The sequence below is a fragment of the Pimephales promelas genome, chromosome 2, assembly GCF_988280905.1.
Source record: "Pimephales promelas chromosome 2, fPimPro1.hap1.1, whole genome shotgun sequence".
Taxonomy (NCBI): domain Eukaryota; kingdom Metazoa; phylum Chordata; class Actinopteri; order Cypriniformes; family Leuciscidae; genus Pimephales; species Pimephales promelas.
The window spans coordinates 28,340,027-28,355,568 of record NC_142770.1 but is presented as its reverse complement, the minus strand read 5'-3'; the positions used below and the strand labels follow the sequence as shown (position 1 = coordinate 28,355,568).

General features: G+C 51.3%; 17 non-coding genes across 17 annotated transcripts; all 17 read left to right on the top strand.

Moving 5' to 3' along the window:
- The first annotated feature begins 507 nt into the window (after positions 1–507).
- LOC148996496 (U2 spliceosomal RNA) lies at positions 508–698 on the top strand. The gene has a single exon (XR_016148800.1). It is a non-coding gene; the product is annotated as a U2 spliceosomal RNA (small nuclear RNA).
- A 338-nt stretch (positions 699–1,036) lies between these two features.
- LOC148996495 (U1 spliceosomal RNA) lies at positions 1,037–1,201 on the top strand. Its single transcript, XR_016150344.1, has one exon. It is a non-coding gene; the product is annotated as a U1 spliceosomal RNA (small nuclear RNA).
- Positions 1,202–2,311: 1,110 nt separating this feature from the next.
- On the top strand, positions 2,312–2,502 carry LOC148996494 (U2 spliceosomal RNA). Its single transcript, XR_016148789.1, has one exon. It is a non-coding gene; the product is annotated as a U2 spliceosomal RNA (small nuclear RNA).
- Positions 2,503–2,841: 339 nt separating this feature from the next.
- LOC148996493 (U1 spliceosomal RNA) lies at positions 2,842–3,006 on the top strand. Its single transcript, XR_016150343.1, has one exon. It is a non-coding gene; the product is annotated as a U1 spliceosomal RNA (small nuclear RNA).
- A 1,113-nt stretch (positions 3,007–4,119) lies between these two features.
- Positions 4,120–4,310, top strand: LOC148996492 (U2 spliceosomal RNA). The gene has a single exon (XR_016148778.1). It is a non-coding gene; the product is annotated as a U2 spliceosomal RNA (small nuclear RNA).
- A 339-nt stretch (positions 4,311–4,649) lies between these two features.
- LOC148996491 (U1 spliceosomal RNA) lies at positions 4,650–4,814 on the top strand. Its single transcript, XR_016150342.1, has one exon. It is a non-coding gene; the product is annotated as a U1 spliceosomal RNA (small nuclear RNA).
- Positions 4,815–5,923: 1,109 nt separating this feature from the next.
- LOC148996490 (U2 spliceosomal RNA) lies at positions 5,924–6,114 on the top strand. The gene has a single exon (XR_016148756.1). It is a non-coding gene; the product is annotated as a U2 spliceosomal RNA (small nuclear RNA).
- Positions 6,115–6,452: 338 nt separating this feature from the next.
- On the top strand, positions 6,453–6,617 carry LOC148996489 (U1 spliceosomal RNA). Its single transcript, XR_016150341.1, has one exon. It is a non-coding gene; the product is annotated as a U1 spliceosomal RNA (small nuclear RNA).
- A 1,110-nt stretch (positions 6,618–7,727) lies between these two features.
- On the top strand, positions 7,728–7,918 carry LOC148996488 (U2 spliceosomal RNA). The gene has a single exon (XR_016148745.1). It is a non-coding gene; the product is annotated as a U2 spliceosomal RNA (small nuclear RNA).
- Positions 7,919–8,257: 339 nt separating this feature from the next.
- On the top strand, positions 8,258–8,422 carry LOC148996487 (U1 spliceosomal RNA). Its single transcript, XR_016150339.1, has one exon. It is a non-coding gene; the product is annotated as a U1 spliceosomal RNA (small nuclear RNA).
- Positions 8,423–9,532: 1,110 nt separating this feature from the next.
- Positions 9,533–9,723, top strand: LOC148996486 (U2 spliceosomal RNA). Its single transcript, XR_016148738.1, has one exon. It is a non-coding gene; the product is annotated as a U2 spliceosomal RNA (small nuclear RNA).
- Positions 9,724–10,062: 339 nt separating this feature from the next.
- On the top strand, positions 10,063–10,227 carry LOC148996485 (U1 spliceosomal RNA). Its single transcript, XR_016150338.1, has one exon. It is a non-coding gene; the product is annotated as a U1 spliceosomal RNA (small nuclear RNA).
- Positions 10,228–11,339: 1,112 nt separating this feature from the next.
- LOC148996484 (U2 spliceosomal RNA) lies at positions 11,340–11,530 on the top strand. The gene has a single exon (XR_016148728.1). It is a non-coding gene; the product is annotated as a U2 spliceosomal RNA (small nuclear RNA).
- A 339-nt stretch (positions 11,531–11,869) lies between these two features.
- LOC148996483 (U1 spliceosomal RNA) lies at positions 11,870–12,034 on the top strand. Its single transcript, XR_016150337.1, has one exon. It is a non-coding gene; the product is annotated as a U1 spliceosomal RNA (small nuclear RNA).
- A 1,109-nt stretch (positions 12,035–13,143) lies between these two features.
- Positions 13,144–13,334, top strand: LOC148996482 (U2 spliceosomal RNA). The gene has a single exon (XR_016148726.1). It is a non-coding gene; the product is annotated as a U2 spliceosomal RNA (small nuclear RNA).
- Positions 13,335–13,672: 338 nt separating this feature from the next.
- Positions 13,673–13,837, top strand: LOC148996481 (U1 spliceosomal RNA). The gene has a single exon (XR_016150336.1). It is a non-coding gene; the product is annotated as a U1 spliceosomal RNA (small nuclear RNA).
- Positions 13,838–14,947: 1,110 nt separating this feature from the next.
- LOC148996480 (U2 spliceosomal RNA) lies at positions 14,948–15,138 on the top strand. Its single transcript, XR_016148725.1, has one exon. It is a non-coding gene; the product is annotated as a U2 spliceosomal RNA (small nuclear RNA).
- Positions 15,139–15,542: the final 404 nt, after the last annotated feature.

The following is a 15,542-nucleotide window of genomic DNA, read 5'->3' as shown; positions in this document are numbered from 1 at the left end:
GGCAAAAAACCTAGGACTAGTGTGCAAAAGTAGGTTTTTCAGAAAATCCAAAATACCCGAAAATCTCGCCAGCGCGACCACCCAATCCGAGGCATGCATCTTGTTCGGCTCGAGCCAAGGATTCCGGTGATGTAAGACACTTGGGTCTGCGACCGACGGTCGAGGAGTTACGAGCCATTTCGTACTTTTGATCGCTGCAGCGCCACCTTGGGGCCGATCGGGGCGAGCCTTGGTGAGGTTGTAGTACCGGGCCGGTCCTACCATCCCTCAGAGTTTCAAGTCTCTACCACGGACGCTTTGGTCTGCCCGCTCACTTTTAAGGCGGAATGTTGATGATCCAAAATCCCAGGTTGCACTCCAGAGTGTCGTGCTGTGCACTCTGTTGTGATCCATTTTCGGTGTCAACCAATCTGAGCTGAGCTTGTTTGCCGGCGACCTTAGACCCTCTCGCCGCGGCCCAGGTGGGCGTGGCCTTTGCCGGCTCCCCCGCCTCGGCGTCGCTGCGTCATCGCTTCTCGGCCTTTTGGCTAAGATCAAGTGTAGTATCTGTTCTTATCAGTTTAATATCTGATACGTGCCCTACCCGGGCACCACATATTAAATTGATTTTTGGTCCTGGGAGATGGCATAGGGGCTTGCTCCGTCCACTCCACGCATCGACCCGGTATTGCAGTACTTCTGGGAACGGTGCACCCTCCTAAAGTGTTCAATGAAAGAAATGTAGTGGTCTTGTGTGGCAGAAGGTGATAATGGAGCTAGTGTGAGTGGGTGTTGTAGGTGATCATGTGCTATACTAGCCTGGGTAGAATTGTGGTGTAAAAACAAGACAAAAAGGAACCCCTGTTCCTCTGTCAGTTTAACATCTGATCCGTCCACTATTCGGGGACGGCGCATTATGTACATTTATGGCTCATGGAGCCGGATGCGGAGCGTGCAAAAAAAAAAAAAAAAAAAAAAGCCCCTTTTTTGACTGGCAAACCGCTGGTGAGGATTGGGGAGAGGGGCAGGGTGCTTCTGACTGAAGGCCTGGGAATTCATACTTACCTGGCAGGGGAGACACCATGATCAGGAAGGTGGTTCACCCAGGGCGAGGCTCGGCCATTGCACTCTGGGTTGTGCTGACCCCTGCGAATTCCCCAAATGTGGGAATCTCGACTGCATAATTTATGGTAGTGGGGGACTGCGTTCGCGCTCTCCCCTGGACAACACTGGTTAAAAGGGCAGATTGTTAAAGCTCCACTTGAGGTTCTTTTGTTTTGTTTTTTTTCTCCACTTCTTCAATATCCAGAGGCAGTCCAGAGAGTTGAACTGCGGCGGTTGCTCGAGAGATACGAAACAGTCTAGGACCGGTCTGTGTGAGGAGGGTTTTCTTTTTTCTCCTCAATTCTTCAAATAGTCTCCAATATTTGACGGACGACTTAGTTCACAGCAGTTGTCCTGGAGGCAAAGTTGTTCGGAATGAGGAGTTCTATCATGTGGTATGAAAACATTGTGCACGTGTGAAACGTCACGTGATATTCAGCCACCCATGTTGTGTTTTTTTCTGTTTACAGCGCCACCAAGTGGCCAGTCGCCGCATTCCTCTTCACGTGACCACGGGCTGAGCCCGTACACAGGTGTACCGAGTTGGGTGCAATTGTCTCATTCCGTTGGAGAGTTATAGCCGTTTAAGTAAAGCCCGCCTCGCCCACCCCCAACGTTTTGGCGTACCGTCGCCAACGTGGATGGAAATTCCAACTGTTTCCCGATCCCTGTTGGCAGTCAGACTCCAGAGAATCTTTCTGCACCGGTTTGGGTCAGATCGGGCAAAAAACCTAGGACTAGTGTGCAAAAGTAGGTTTTTCAGAAAATCCAAAATACCCGAAAATCTCGCCAGCGCGACCACCCAATCCGAGGCATGCATCTTGTTCGGCTCGAGCCAAGGATTCCGGTGATGTAAGACACTTGGGTCTGCGACCGACGGTCGAGGAGTTACGAGCCATTTCGTACTTTTGATCGCTGCAGCGCCACCTTGGGGCCGATCGGGGCGAGCCTTGGTGAGGTTGTAGTACCGGGCCGGTCCTACCATCCCTCAGAGTTTCAAGTCTCTACCACGGACGCTTTGGTCTGCCCGCTCACTTTTAAGGCGGAATGTTGATGATCCAAAATCCCAGGTTGCACTCCAGAGTGTCGTGCTGTGCACTCTGTTGTGATCCATTTTCGGTGTCAACCAATCTGAGCTGAGCTTGTTTGCCGGCGACCTTAGACCCTCTCGCCGCGGCCCAGGTGGGCGTGGCCTTTGCCGGCTCCCCCGCCTCGGCGTCGCTGCGTCATCGCTTCTCGGCCTTTTGGCTAAGATCAAGTGTAGTATCTGTTCTTATCAGTTTAATATCTGATACGTGCCCTACCCGGGCACCACATATTAAATTGATTTTTGGTCCTGGGAGATGGCATAGGGGCTTGCTCCGTCCACTCCACGCATCGACCCGGTATTGCAGTACTTCTGGGAACGGTGCACCCTCCTAAAGTGTTCAATGAAAGAAATGTAGTGGTCTTGTGTGGCAGAAGGTGATAATGGAGCTAGTGTGAGTGGGTGTTGTAGGTGATCATGTGCTATACTAGCCTGGGTAGAATTGTGGTGTAAAAACAAGACAAAAAGGAACCCCTGTTCCTCTGTCAGTTTAACATCTGATCCGTCCACTATTCGGGGACGGCGCATTATGTACATTTATGGCTCATGGAGCCGGATGCGGAGCGTGCAAAAAAAAAAAAAAAAAAAAAAAGCCCCTTTTTTGACTGGCAAACCGCTGGTGAGGATTGGGGAGAGGGGCAGGGTGCTTCTGACTGAAGGCCTGGGAATTCATACTTACCTGGCAGGGGAGACACCATGATCAGGAAGGTGGTTCACCCAGGGCGAGGCTCGGCCATTGCACTCTGGGTTGTGCTGACCCCTGCGAATTCCCCAAATGTGGGAATCTCGACTGCATAATTTATGGTAGTGGGGGACTGCGTTCGCGCTCTCCCCTGGACAACACTGGTTAAAAGGGCAGATTGTTAAAGCTCCACTTGAGGTTCTTTTGTTTTTTGTTTTTTTTTCTCCACTTCTTCAATATCCAGAGGCAGTCCAGAGAGTTGAACTGCGGCGGTTGCTCGAGAGATACGAAACAGTCTAGGACCGGTCTGTGTGAGGAGGGTTTTCTTTTTTCTCCTCAATTCTTCAAATAGTCTCCAATATTTGACGGACGACTTGGTTCACAGCAGTTGTCCTGGAGGCAAAGTTGTTCGGAATGAGGAGTTCTATCATGTGCTATGAAAACATTGTGCACGTGTGAAACGTCACGTGATATACAGCCACCCATGTTGTGTTTTTTTCTGTTTACAGCGCCACCAAGTGGCCAGTCGCCGCATTCCTCTTCACGTGACCACGGGCTGAGCCCGTACACAGGTGTACCGAGTTGGGTGCAATTGTCTCATTCCGTTGGAGAGTTATAGCCGTTTAAGTAAAGCCCGCCTCGCCCACCCCCAACGTTTTGGCGTACCGTCGCCAACGTGGATGGAAATTCCAACTGTTTCCCGATCCCTGTTGGCAGTCGGACTCCAGAGAATCTTTCTGCACCGGTTTGGGTCAGATCGGGCAAAAAACCTAGGACTAGTGTGCAAAAGTAGGTTTTTCAGAAAATCCAAAATACCCGAAAATCTCGCCAGCGCGACCACCCAATCCGAGGCATGCATCTTGTTCGGCTCGAGCCAAGGATTCCGGTGATGTAAGACACTTGGGTCTGCGACCGACGGTCGAGGAGTTACGAGCCATTTCGTACTTTTGATCGCTGCAGCGCCACCTTGGGGCCGATCGGGGCGAGCCTTGGTGAGGTTGTAGTACCGGGCCGGTCCTACCATCCCTCAGAGTTTCAAGTCTCTACCACGGACGCTTTGGTCTGCCCGCTCACTTTTAAGGCGGAATGTTGATGATCCAAAATCCCAGGTTGCACTCCAGAGTGTCGTGCTGTGCACTCTGTTGTGATCCATTTTCGGTGTCAACCAATCTGAGCTGAGCTTGTTTGCCGGCGACCTTAGACCCTCTCGCCGCGGCCCAGGTGGGCGTGGCCTTTGCCGGCTCCCCCGCCTCGGCGTCGCTGCGTCATCGCTTCTCGGCCTTTTGGCTAAGATCAAGTGTAGTATCTGTTCTTATCAGTTTAATATCTGATACGTGCCCTACCCGGGCACCACATATTAAATTGATTTTTGGTCCTGGGAGATGGCATAGGGGCTTGCTCCGTCCACTCCACGCATCGACCCGGTATTGCAGTACTTCTGGGAACGGTGCACCCTCCTAAAGTGTTCAATGAAAGAAATGTAGTGGTCTTGTGTGGCAGAAGGTGATAATGGAGCTAGTGTGAGTGGGTGTTGTAGGTGATCATGTGCTATACTAGCCTGGGTAGAATTGTGGTGTAAAAACAAGACAAAAAGGAACCCCTGTTCCTCTGTCAGTTTAACATCTGATCCGTCCACTATTCGGGGACGGCGCATTATGTACATTTATGGCTCATGGAGCCGGATGCGGAGCGTGCAAAAAAAAAAAAAAAAAAAAAAAGCCCCTTTTTTGACTGGCAAACCGCTGGTGAGGATTGGGGAGAGGGGCAGGGTGCTTCTGACTGAAGGCCTGGGAATTCATACTTACCTGGCAGGGGAGACACCATGATCAGGAAGGTGGTTCACCCAGGGCGAGGCTCGGCCATTGCACTCTGGGTTGTGCTGACCCCTGCGAATTCCCCAAATGTGGGAATCTCGACTGCATAATTTATGGTAGTGGGGGACTGCGTTCGCGCTCTCCCCTGGACAACACTGGTTAAAAGGGCAGATTGTTAAAGCTCCACTTGAGGTTCTTTTGTTTTGTTTTTTTTCTCCACTTCTTCAATATCCAGAGGCAGTCCAGAGAGTTGAACTGCGGCGGTTGCTCGAGAGATACGAAACAGTCTAGGACCGGTCTGTGTGAGGAGGGTTTTCTTTTTTCTCCTCAATTCTTCAAATAGTCTCCAATATTTGACGGACGACTTAGTTCACAGCAGTTGTCCTGGAGGCAAAGTTGTTCGGAATGAGGAGTTCTATCATGTGGTATGAAAACATTGTGCACGTGTGAAACGTCACGTGATATTCAGCCACCCATGTTGTGTTTTTTTCTGTTTACAGCGCCACCAAGTGGCCAGTCGCCGCATTCCTCTTCACGTGACCACGGGCTGAGCCCGTACACAGGTGTACCGAGTTGGGTGCAATCGTCTCATTCCGTTGGAGAGTTATAGCCGTTTAAGTAAAGCCCGCCTCGCCCACCCCCAACGTTTTGGCGTACCGTCGCCAACGTGGATGGAAATTCCAACTGTTTCCCGATCCCTGTTGGCAGTCAGACTCCAGAGAATCTTTCTGCACCGGTTTGGGTCAGATCGGGCAAAAAACCTAGGACTAGTGTGCAAAAGTAGGTTTTTCAGAAAATCCAAAATACCCGAAAATCTCGCCGCGCGACCACCCAATCCGAGGCATGCATCTTGTTCGGCTCGAGCCAAGGATTCCGGTGATGTAAGACACTTGGGTCTGCGACCGACGGTCGAGGAGTTACGAGCCATTTCGTACTTTTGATCGCTGCAGCGCCACCTTGGGGCCGATCGGGGCGAGCCTTGGTGAGGTTGTAGTACCGGGCCGGTCCTACCATCCCTCAGAGTTTCAAGTCTCTACCACGGACGCTTTGGTCTGCCCGCTCACTTTTAAGGCGGAATGTTGATGATCCAAAATCCCAGGTTGCACTCCAGAGTGTCGTGCTGTGCACTCTGTTGTGATCCATTTTCGGTGTCAACCAATCTGAGCTGAGCTTGTTTGCCGGCGACCTTAGACCCTCTCGCCGCGGCCCAGGTGGGCGTGGCCTTTGCCGGCTCCCCCGCCTCGGCGTCGCTGCGTCATCGCTTCTCGGCCTTTTGGCTAAGATCAAGTGTAGTATCTGTTCTTATCAGTTTAATATCTGATACGTGCCCTACCCGGGCACCACATATTAAATTGATTTTTGGTCCTGGGAGATGGCATAGGGGCTTGCTCCGTCCACTCCACGCATCGACCCGGTATTGCAGTACTTCTGGGAACGGTGCACCCTCCTAAAGTGTTCAATGAAAGAAATGTAGTGGTCTTGTGTGGCAGAAGGTGATAATGGAGCTAGTGTGAGTGGGTGTTGTAGGTGATCATGTGCTATACTAGCCTGGGTAGAATTGTGGTGTAAAAACAAGACAAAAAGGAACCCCTGTTCCTCTGTCAGTTTAACATCTGATCCGTCCACTATTCGGGGACGGCGCATTATGTACATTTATGGCTCATGGAGCCGGATGCGGAGCGTGCAAAAAAAAAAAAAAAAAAAAAAGCCCCTTTTTTGACTGGCAAACCGCTGGTGAGGATTGGGGAGAGGGGCAGGGTGCTTCTGACTGAAGGCCTGGGAATTCATACTTACCTGGCAGGGGAGACACCATGATCAGGAAGGTGGTTCACCCAGGGCGAGGCTCGGCCATTGCACTCTGGGTTGTGCTGACCCCTGCGAATTCCCCAAATGTGGGAATCTCGACTGCATAATTTATGGTAGTGGGGGACTGCGTTCGCGCTCTCCCCTGGACAACACTGGTTAAAAGGGCAGATTGTTAAAGCTCCACTTGAGGTTCTTTTGTTTTGTTTTTTTTCTCCACTTCTTCAATATCCAGAGGCAGTCCAGAGAGTTGAACTGCGGCGGTTGCTCGAGAGATACGAAACAGTCTAGGACCGGTCTGTGTGAGGAGGGTTTTCTTTTTTCTCCTCAATTCTTCAAATAGTCTCCAATATTTGACGGACGACTTAGTTCACAGCAGTTGTCCTGGAGGCAAAGTTGTTCGGAATGAGGAGTTCTATCATGTGGTATGAAAACATTGTGCACGTGTGAAACGTCACGTGATATTCAGCCACCCATGTTGTGTTTTTTTCTGTTTACAGCGCCACCAAGTGGCCAGTCGCCGCATTCCTCTTCACGTGACCACGGGCTGAGCCCGTACACAGGTGTACCGAGTTGGGTGCAATTGTCTCATTCCGTTGGAGAGTTATAGCCGTTTAAGTAAAGCCCGCCTCGCCCACCCCCAACGTTTTGGCGTACCGTCGCCAACGTGGATGGAAATTCCAACTGTTTCCCGATCCCTGTTGGCAGTCAGACTCCAGAGAATCTTTCTGCACCGGTTTGGGTCAGATCGGGCAAAAAACCTAGGACTAGTGTGCAAAAGTAGGTTTTTCAGAAAATCCAAAATACCCGAAAATCTCGCCAGCGCGACCACCCAATCCGAGGCATGCATCTTGTTCGGCTCGAGCCAAGGATTCCGGTGATGTAAGACACTTGGGTCTGCGACCGACGGTCGAGGAGTTACGAGCCATTTCGTACTTTTGATCGCTGCAGCGCCACCTTGGGGCCGATCGGGGCGAGCCTTGGTGAGGTTGTAGTACCGGGCCGGTCCTACCATCCCTCAGAGTTTCAAGTCTCTACCACGGACGCTTTGGTCTGCCCGCTCACTTTTAAGGCGGAATGTTGATGATCCAAAATCCCAGGTTGCACTCCAGAGTGTCGTGCTGTGCACTCTGTTGTGATCCATTTTCGGTGTCAACCAATCTGAGCTGAGCTTGTTTGCCGGCGACCTTAGACCCTCTCGCCGCGGCCCAGGTGGGCGTGGCCTTTGCCGGCTCCCCCGCCTCGGCGTCGCTGCGTCATCGCTTCTCGGCCTTTTGGCTAAGATCAAGTGTAGTATCTGTTCTTATCAGTTTAATATCTGATACGTGCCCTACCCGGGCACCACATATTAAATTGATTTTTGGTCCTGGGAGATGGCATAGGGGCTTGCTCCGTCCACTCCACGCATCGACCCGGTATTGCAGTACTTCTGGGAACGGTGCACCCTCCTAAAGTGTTCAATGAAAGAAATGTAGTGGTCTTGTGTGGCAGAAGGTGATAATGGAGCTAGTGTGAGTGGGTGTTGTAGGTGATCATGTGCTATACTAGCCTGGGTAGAATTGTGGTGTAAAAACAAGACAAAAAGGAACCCCTGTTCCTCTGTCAGTTTAACATCTGATCCGTCCACTATTCGGGGACGGCGCATTATGTACATTTATGGCTCATGGAGCCGGATGCGGAGCGTGCAAAAAAAAAAAAAAAAAAAAAAAGCCCCTTTTTTGACTGGCAAACCGCTGGTGAGGATTGGGGAGAGGGGCAGGGTGCTTCTGACTGAAGGCCTGGGAATTCATACTTACCTGGCAGGGGAGACACCATGATCAGGAAGGTGGTTCACCCAGGGCGAGGCTCGGCCATTGCACTCTGGGTTGTGCTGACCCCTGCGAATTCCCCAAATGTGGGAATCTCGACTGCATAATTTATGGTAGTGGGGGACTGCGTTCGCGCTCTCCCCTGGACAACACTGGTTAAAAGGGCAGATTGTTAAAGCTCCACTTGAGGTTCTTTTGTTTTGTTTTTTTTCTCCACTTCTTCAATATCCAGAGGCAGTCCAGAGAGTTGAACTGCGGCGGTTGCTCGAGAGATACGAAACAGTCTAGGACCGGTCTGTGTGAGGAGGGTTTTCTTTTTTCTCCTCAATTCTTCAAATAGTCTCCAATATTTGACGGACGACTTAGTTCACAGCAGTTGTCCTGGAGGCAAAGTTGTTCGGAATGAGGAGTTCTATCATGTGGTATGAAAACATTGTGCACGTGTGAAACGTCACGTGATATTCAGCCACCCATGTTGTGTTTTTTTCTGTTTACAGCGCCACCAAGTGGCCAGTCGCCGCATTCCTCTTCACGTGACCACGGGCTGAGCCCGTACACAGGTGTACCGAGTTGGGTGCAATTGTCTCATTCCGTTGGAGAGTTATAGCCGTTTAAGTAAAGCCCGCCTCGCCCACCCCCAACGTTTTGGCGTACCGTCGCCAACGTGGATGGAAATTCCAACTGTTTCCCGATCCCTGTTGGCAGTCAGACTCCAGAGAATCTTTCTGCACCGGTTTGGGTCAGATCGGGCAAAAAACCTAGGACTAGTGTGCAAAAGTAGGTTTTTCAGAAAATCCAAAATACCCGAAAATCTCGCCAGCGCGACCACCCAATCCGAGGCATGCATCTTGTTCGGCTCGAGCCAAGGATTCCGGTGATGTAAGACACTTGGGTCTGCGACCGACGGTCGAGGAGTTACGAGCCATTTCGTACTTTTGATCGCTGCAGCGCCACCTTGGGGCCGATCGGGGCGAGCCTTGGTGAGGTTGTAGTACCGGGCCGGTCCTACCATCCCTCAGAGTTTCAAGTCTCTACCACGGACGCTTTGGTCTGCCCGCTCACTTTTAAGGCGGAATGTTGATGATCCAAAATCCCAGGTTGCACTCCAGAGTGTCGTGCTGTGCACTCTGTTGTGATCCATTTTCGGTGTCAACCAATCTGAGCTGAGCTTGTTTGCCGGCGACCTTAGACCCTCTCGCCGCGGCCCAGGTGGGCGTGGCCTTTGCCGGCTCCCCCGCCTCGGCGTCGCTGCGTCATCGCTTCTCGGCCTTTTGGCTAAGATCAAGTGTAGTATCTGTTCTTATCAGTTTAATATCTGATACGTGCCCTACCCGGGCACCACATATTAAATTGATTTTTGGTCCTGGGAGATGGCATAGGGGCTTGCTCCGTCCACTCCACGCATCGACCCGGTATTGCAGTACTTCTGGGAACGGTGCACCCTCCTAAAGTGTTCAATGAAAGAAATGTAGTGGTCTTGTGTGGCAGAAGGTGATAATGGAGCTAGTGTGAGTGGGTGTTGTAGGTGATCATGTGCTATACTAGCCTGGGTAGAATTGTGGTGTAAAAACAAGACAAAAAGGAACCCCTGTTCCTCTGTCAGTTTAACATCTGATCCGTCCACTATTCGGGGACGGCGCATTATGTACATTTATGGCTCATGGAGCCGGATGCGGAGCGTGCAAAAAAAAAAAAAAAAAAAAAAAGCCCCTTTTTTGACTGGCAAACCGCTGGTGAGGATTGGGGAGAGGGGCAGGGTGCTTCTGACTGAAGGCCTGGGAATTCATACTTACCTGGCAGGGGAGACACCATGATCAGGAAGGTGGTTCACCCAGGGCGAGGCTCGGCCATTGCACTCTGGGTTGTGCTGACCCCTGCGAATTCCCCAAATGTGGGAATCTCGACTGCATAATTTATGGTAGTGGGGGACTGCGTTCGCGCTCTCCCCTGGACAACACTGGTTAAAAGGGCAGATTGTTAAAGCTCCACTTGAGGTTCTTTTGTTTTTTGTTTTTTTTCTCCACTTCTTCAATATCCAGAGGCAGTCCAGAGAGTTGAACTGCGGCGGTTGCTCGAGAGATACGAAACAGTCTAGGACCGGTCTGTGTGAGGAGGGTTTTCTTTTTTCTCCTCAATTCTTCAAATAGTCTCCAATATTTGACGGACGACTTGGTTCACAGCAGTTGTCCTGGAGGCAAAGTTGTTCGGAATGAGGAGTTCTATCATGTGCTATGAAAACATTGTGCACGTGTGAAACGTCACGTGATATACAGCCACCCATGTTGTGTTTTTTTCTGTTTACAGCGCCACCAAGTGGCCAGTCGCCGCATTCCTCTTCACGTGACCACGGGCTGAGCCCGTACACAGGTGTACCGAGTTGGGTGCAATTGTCTCATTCCGTTGGAGAGTTATAGCCGTTTAAGTAAAGCCCGCCTCGCCCACCCCCAACGTTTTGGCGTACCGTCGCCAACGTGGATGGAAATTCCAACTGTTTCCCGATCCCTGTTGGCAGTCGGACTCCAGAGAATCTTTCTGCACCGGTTTGGGTCAGATCGGGCAAAAAACCTAGGACTAGTGTGCAAAAGTAGGTTTTTCAGAAAATCCAAAATACCCGAAAATCTCGCCAGCGCGACCACCCAATCCGAGGCATGCATCTTGTTCGGCTCGAGCCAAGGATTCCGGTGATGTAAGACACTTGGGTCTGCGACCGACGGTCGAGGAGTTACGAGCCATTTCGTACTTTTGATCGCTGCAGCGCCACCTTGGGGCCGATCGGGGCGAGCCTTGGTGAGGTTGTAGTACCGGGCCGGTCCTACCATCCCTCAGAGTTTCAAGTCTCTACCACGGACGCTTTGGTCTGCCCGCTCACTTTTAAGGCGGAATGTTGATGATCCAAAATCCCAGGTTGCACTCCAGAGTGTCGTGCTGTGCACTCTGTTGTGATCCATTTTCGGTGTCAACCAATCTGAGCTGAGCTTGTTTGCCGGCGACCTTAGACCCTCTCGCCGCGGCCCAGGTGGGCGTGGCCTTTGCCGGCTCCCCCGCCTCGGCGTCGCTGCGTCATCGCTTCTCGGCCTTTTGGCTAAGATCAAGTGTAGTATCTGTTCTTATCAGTTTAATATCTGATACGTGCCCTACCCGGGCACCACATATTAAATTGATTTTTGGTCCTGGGAGATGGCATAGGGGCTTGCTCCGTCCACTCCACGCATCGACCCGGTATTGCAGTACTTCTGGGAACGGTGCACCCTCCTAAAGTGTTCAATGAAAGAAATGTAGTGGTCTTGTGTGGCAGAAGGTGATAATGGAGCTAGTGTGAGTGGGTGTTGTAGGTGATCATGTGCTATACTAGCCTGGGTAGAATTGTGGTGTAAAAACAAGACAAAAAGGAACCCCTGTTCCTCTGTCAGTTTAACATCTGATCCGTCCACTATTCGGGGACGGCGCATTATGTACATTTATGGCTCATGGAGCCGGATGCGGAGCGTGCAAAAAAAAAAAAAAAAAAAAAAAGCCCCTTTTTTGACTGGCAAACCGCTGGTGAGGATTGGGGAGAGGGGCAGGGTGCTTCTGACTGAAGGCCTGGGAATTCATACTTACCTGGCAGGGGAGACACCATGATCAGGAAGGTGGTTCACCCAGGGCGAGGCTCGGCCATTGCACTCTGGGTTGTGCTGACCCCTGCGAATTCCCCAAATGTGGGAATCTCGACTGCATAATTTATGGTAGTGGGGGACTGCGTTCGCGCTCTCCCCTGGACAACACTGGTTAAAAGGGCAGATTGTTAAAGCTCCACTTGAGGTTCTTTTGTTTTGTTTTTTTTCTCCACTTCTTCAATATCCAGAGGCAGTCCAGAGAGTTGAACTGCGGCGGTTGCTCGAGAGATACGAAACAGTCTAGGACCGGTCTGTGTGAGGAGGGTTTTCTTTTTTCTCCTCAATTCTTCAAATAGTCTCCAATATTTGACGGACGACTTAGTTCACAGCAGTTGTCCTGGAGGCAAAGTTGTTCGGAATGAGGAGTTCTATCATGTGGTATGAAAACATTGTGCACGTGTGAAACGTCACGTGATATTCAGCCACCCATGTTGTGTTTTTTTCTGTTTACAGCGCCACCAAGTGGCCAGTCGCCGCATTCCTCTTCACGTGACCACGGGCTGAGCCCGTACACAGGTGTACCGAGTTGGGTGCAATCGTCTCATTCCGTTGGAGAGTTATAGCCGTTTAAGTAAAGCCCGCCTCGCCCACCCCCAACGTTTTGGCGTACCGTCGCCAACGTGGATGGAAATTCCAACTGTTTCCCGATCCCTGTTGGCAGTCAGACTCCAGAGAATCTTTCTGCACCGGTTTGGGTCAGATCGGGCAAAAAACCTAGGACTAGTGTGCAAAAGTAGGTTTTTCAGAAAATCCAAAATACCCGAAAATCTCGCCGCGCGACCACCCAATCCGAGGCATGCATCTTGTTCGGCTCGAGCCAAGGATTCCGGTGATGTAAGACACTTGGGTCTGCGACCGACGGTCGAGGAGTTACGAGCCATTTCGTACTTTTGATCGCTGCAGCGCCACCTTGGGGCCGATCGGGGCGAGCCTTGGTGAGGTTGTAGTACCGGGCCGGTCCTACCATCCCTCAGAGTTTCAAGTCTCTACCACGGACGCTTTGGTCTGCCCGCTCACTTTTAAGGCGGAATGTTGATGATCCAAAATCCCAGGTTGCACTCCAGAGTGTCGTGCTGTGCACTCTGTTGTGATCCATTTTCGGTGTCAACCAATCTGAGCTGAGCTTGTTTGCCGGCGACCTTAGACCCTCTCGCCGCGGCCCAGGTGGGCGTGGCCTTTGCCGGCTCCCCCGCCTCGGCGTCGCTGCGTCATCGCTTCTCGGCCTTTTGGCTAAGATCAAGTGTAGTATCTGTTCTTATCAGTTTAATATCTGATACGTGCCCTACCCGGGCACCACATATTAAATTGATTTTTGGTCCTGGGAGATGGCATAGGGGCTTGCTCCGTCCACTCCACGCATCGACCCGGTATTGCAGTACTTCTGGGAACGGTGCACCCTCCTAAAGTGTTCAATGAAAGAAATGTAGTGGTCTTGTGTGGCAGAAGGTGATAATGGAGCTAGTGTGAGTGGGTGTTGTAGGTGATCATGTGCTATACTAGCCTGGGTAGAATTGTGGTGTAAAAACAAGACAAAAAGGAACCCCTGTTCCTCTGTCAGTTTAACATCTGATCCGTCCACTATTCGGGGACGGCGCATTATGTACATTTATGGCTCATGGAGCCGGATGCGGAGCGTGCAAAAAAAAAAAAAAAAAAAAAAGCCCCTTTTTTGACTGGCAAACCGCTGGTGAGGATTGGGGAGAGGGGCAGGGTGCTTCTGACTGAAGGCCTGGGAATTCATACTTACCTGGCAGGGGAGACACCATGATCAGGAAGGTGGTTCACCCAGGGCGAGGCTCGGCCATTGCACTCTGGGTTGTGCTGACCCCTGCGAATTCCCCAAATGTGGGAATCTCGACTGCATAATTTATGGTAGTGGGGGACTGCGTTCGCGCTCTCCCCTGGACAACACTGGTTAAAAGGGCAGATTGTTAAAGCTCCACTTGAGGTTCTTTTGTTTTGTTTTTTTTCTCCACTTCTTCAATATCCAGAGGCAGTCCAGAGAGTTGAACTGCGGCGGTTGCTCGAGAGATACGAAACAGTCTAGGACCGGTCTGTGTGAGGAGGGTTTTCTTTTTTCTCCTCAATTCTTCAAATAGTCTCCAATATTTGACGGACGACTTAGTTCACAGCAGTTGTCCTGGAGGCAAAGTTGTTCGGAATGAGGAGTTCTATCATGTGGTATGAAAACATTGTGCACGTGTGAAACGTCACGTGATATTCAGCCACCCATGTTGTGTTTTTTTCTGTTTACAGCGCCACCAAGTGGCCAGTCGCCGCATTCCTCTTCACGTGACCACGGGCTGAGCCCGTACACAGGTGTACCGAGTTGGGTGCAATTGTCTCATTCCGTTGGAGAGTTATAGCCGTTTAAGTAAAGCCCGCCTCGCCCACCCCCAACGTTTTGGCGTACCGTCGCCAACGTGGATGGAAATTCCAACTGTTTCCCGATCCCTGTTGGCAGTCAGACTCCAGAGAATCTTTCTGCACCGGTTTGGGTCAGATCGGGCAAAAAACCTAGGACTAGTGTGCAAAAGTAGGTTTTTCAGAAAATCCAAAATACCCGAAAATCTCGCCAGCGCGACCACCCAATCCGAGGCATGCATCTTGTTCGGCTCGAGCCAAGGATTCCGGTGATGTAAGACACTTGGGTCTGCGACCGACGGTCGAGGAGTTACGAGCCATTTCGTACTTTTGATCGCTGCAGCGCCACCTTGGGGCCGATCGGGGCGAGCCTTGGTGAGGTTGTAGTACCGGGCCGGTCCTACCATCCCTCAGAGTTTCAAGTCTCTACCACGGACGCTTTGGTCTGCCCGCTCACTTTTAAGGCGGAATGTTGATGATCCAAAATCCCAGGTTGCACTCCAGAGTGTCGTGCTGTGCACTCTGTTGTGATCCATTTTCGGTGTCAACCAATCTGAGCTGAGCTTGTTTGCCGGCGACCTTAGACCCTCTCGCCGCGGCCCAGGTGGGCGTGGCCTTTGCCGGCTCCCCCGCCTCGGCGTCGCTGCGTCATCGCTTCTCGGCCTTTTGGCTAAGATCAAGTGTAGTATCTGTTCTTATCAGTTTAATATCTGATACGTGCCCTACCCGGGCACCACATATTAAATTGATTTTTGGTCCTGGGAGATGGCATAGGGGCTTGCTCCGTCCACTCCACGCATCGACCCGGTATTGCAGTACTTCTGGGAACGGTGCACCCTCCTAAAGTGTTCAATGAAAGAAATGTAGTGGTCTTGTGTGGCAGAAGGTGATAATGGAGCTAGTGTGAGTGGGTGTTGTAGGTGATCATGTGCTATACTAGCCTGGGTAGAATTGTGGTGTAAAAACAAGACAAAAAGGAACCCCTGTTCCTCTGTCAGTTTAACATCTGATCCGTCCACTATTCGGGGACGGCGCATTATGTACATTTATGGCTCATGGAGCCGGATGCGGAGCGTGCAAAAAAAAAAAAAAAAAAAAAAAGCCCCTTTTTTGACTGGCAAACCGCTGGTGAGGATTGGGGAGAGGGGCAGGGTGCTTCTGACTGAAGGCCTGGGAATTCATACTTACCTGGCAGGGGAGACACCATGATCAGGAAGGTGGTTCACCCAGGGCGAGGCTCGGCCA